Source organism: Jaculus jaculus, chromosome 6, assembly GCF_020740685.1.
Source record: "Jaculus jaculus isolate mJacJac1 chromosome 6, mJacJac1.mat.Y.cur, whole genome shotgun sequence".
Lineage (NCBI taxonomy): Eukaryota > Metazoa > Chordata > Mammalia > Rodentia > Dipodidae > Jaculus > Jaculus jaculus.
The window spans coordinates 145,861,694-145,864,937 of record NC_059107.1 but is presented as its reverse complement, the minus strand read 5'-3'; the positions used below and the strand labels follow the sequence as shown (position 1 = coordinate 145,864,937).

The window sequence follows — 3,244 nt, the reverse complement described above, 5'->3', positions numbered from 1 at the left end:
TCCCTTCATTGTATTGCTCTCGGCGTCAACAGTTGTCTCAAATGGTATTTGGAAATGCTTCATAATGCTCTAATTATATTATGAAACTATATCCTGAAAAAGAAATTTCTTCTTAACATGACTATTAAAAAGGAGTCAGGTTAGGAGAAAGAGTCTGGCATCCAAAAATCCAATCACAAAAGGTCTGCTCCAAGGTATTTGAAGCTCCATGTGCTGACCAAATTCAGATTAAATTTGAATTCAGCAAGGTTTGGAGACCATTCTTCTTTGGAGCTTGGTGAAATTGGCAAATCAGCTATTAAAAAATAGGGCTGAAGTGTTTTATCTGTGTTGTCCTTTGTAATTAGTCTGCTGAATAACAGAAGTATTATCACACCAGGGTTAGTGCCAGAGGATTACCCAAAGTTTTACAAATGGGATGCTAAAGTGGCCTGAACAGGTGCACACACAAAGACCAAGGAGGGGGAAAAAGTAAGAGAATGAAAGCTGAGGCCTACTTTCAGCCACATAGCAAAATTAATGGTTTCTGTAAATGAATGGCACGGTTAGATTACCATTGAACTTGTAAAATTAGAGGAAGGAGTCAGATTCTTCATTACACTCCTTTTTCTCTTTTTTTAATTTGAGCGAAGGAGGTCGACCTTAATTGTCGTTTTACCTCAAAAAGAAAAAAAAAAAAATCTTTTCATTCGAATAATTTTGCAGCAGGCACAGGGACTCCTCAAAAGAATTGTGCTTTCTGAAATCTTTTTCTTTTTTCCTGCTCATGTGACCTGTGTGCTGCAGGGAAAAGTGAGTTAGGTTTGAATGAGCTCATCTTTGAGAAATTAGTGAATCTGAAAGAAGGAAGTGGGACTATCTACTGCCCCTAACAACAGTGGGGGGAAATGTGAAAACAGAAACACAAATAGGCAAAGTGAGGATTAGCACATAAAAAATAAATAAATAAACAAACAAACAAACAAACAAACTGAGGGCCTTGCTCACAATTATAAGCGAACGGGTAGAGACTTGTGGATCCTAAATGTCCTAGGTCAGAGTTCAGTAGTTTGCCAAAAATGTACCTATTTTCGCCCGGCGCGCCACCCCAGCGCTTTCTCCATCTTCCCGGCGGGAGAAGCGGGATCTGGGGCAGCCCGAGGCGGCGGAGGTAAGCGGAGCTCTCTACCTCGGGGAAGACCTCGCGGCTGACTCCTCGAGACATGGCCCATGCGCTCAGTAACAGAGCCAGGCTGGTGTCCTGCCTCCCTGGCTTTTGCTCTTTAGTTAGAAGAGTTATTAGTCCAAAAACCTTTTCAACTGCAGGGTCTTCAGGTTCTGACGGATCTCATGTGTCCTCTGCTCTTCCAGATATATGTTCTGGAACAGTGTGGCCTGATGAGATGATGGGACCATTTGGACCTCAGGATCAGAGATTCCAGCTTCCTGGAAACGTAGGTTTGGATTGCCACCTTAATGGGACTACTTCACAGAAAAAAAATAGCCAAGTTCATAAGACTTTGCCTGATGTTCTAGCAGAACCTTTGTCCACCGAGAGACATGAGTTTGTAATGGCACAATATCTGAATGAATTTCAGAGTAATAATGCACCTGTGGAACAAAAAATTAACAGCGCTTGAAACTTACTTTGACAGTGCCAGAGTTGAGTGTGCAATCCAAACATGTCCAGAACTGCTGTGAAAAGATTTTGAGTCACTAGTTCCAGAAGCGGCTAATAGCAAACCGATGATTCTAAGTGTAACACACAAAACTGAGAATGAAATGACGATCTGAAGGGAAGAAGGAGAGCCTGAAAGAGAAATGCTCTTAGAAAAGTTTGTTCATGGTGCTAAAGAGATTTGCTATGCACTTCAAGCTGAAGGATACTGGGCTGACTTTATTGATCCATCTTCTGGTGTAGCATTTTTTGGACCATATACAAACAACACACTTTTTGAACCAGATGAACGCTACTGACATTCAGGATTATATATTGATGATCTTGGCTGCTGTAAAGTGATCCGTCATAGTCTCTGGGGTACCCACGTGTTTGTAGGAAGTATCTTCACTAGTGCAGCACCAGACGGCCATATCATGAAGAAACTAAGTGAAACTAGTACTAATGTCATTTTATGTGCGGCACTATTTATCTATACTGGATTGATCTTTACAAACACTGTCAAAGGCTTGAGCTTTTAAAATATACTTAATTCCAAGTATTTATTTCATCATTTATGGATTTACAACATTGGCAGGTGATGTGGAATTCTATAACTTCAAATGCTAATTCATATTGAATACATGTTGAACACATTCACATTTTGCAGAATGTAGCAATTGACATGTAACCAGGGAATGTATGATTTCTTATTAATTCTGTGCTTTACTGGAAAAACTCTTAGTATTATTTTTTCCAAAAACAAATCACACATTGGCTATAACCTGTTCTTTTCCATTGCAGTGTTTTGAAAATAGAGTTCTTCAAGGTGTTAAAGAAGTTTCAAGATAATTTTGTTGGTGTTGTTTCCTTAACAATTTAGCTGATAATTCTAGATTCACTGTGGCCTTTTCTGATTTTTTTTCTTAATTGTTAAGCAGCCAGGTACCAGTTTGAGTGTTGCTTTGCAATAATATATGGGCAGAAAAATAATAAAGACAATACACTTTTAAAAAATGTATCTATTTTCAAAGTAATGGTGGTTCATTAGGCACAGTGCTACATCTTAATTTTAATTACTTATAAATAAAAGCACAGAGTACTACTAGATTATTTACTTTTGGAAATTTGACTATTGAGACTAGTTATACAAAGATCATTCATTCCCTTTTCCATCACCTCTTCAACACTCTAATCCAGCTCTTCTAGAAATGAGTAACATACATTCATTTGGACTTTGTTTGACTAACTTTAGAATATAGGAACCTATGAATATCACTAGATCTCCAGGTCTTCTAAAGACTAGTATGTCTTTATTTTAGTCAATGTAATGTATAGAGTATGAAAATGAGTCCTTGGGAAATGACAATGTCTATTGTTACACTTGGTGTTATAGTCCACTTAGACTTGATGTTATTGTCAGTATCTAAACTGGCTTCTAGAAGAATGAGGCTAGCACTTCCATACAATTATAGAATGCAATGTGTATATACAAACTGAGTCCATGAAACTGTCTAAGAACTAGATATATATTCTGGATCTCAACATGTGCTAATCAAATGATTTTGTCAACCATTAGGCTGTAGTATTTCTTTTCTTCTTTTTTTT

General features: G+C 37.9%; 1 pseudogene; it reads left to right on the top strand.

Moving 5' to 3' along the window:
• The first annotated feature begins 1,353 nt into the window (after positions 1-1,353).
• LOC101617567 lies at positions 1,354-2,066 on the top strand (annotated as a pseudogene).
• Positions 2,067-3,244: the final 1,178 nt, after the last annotated feature.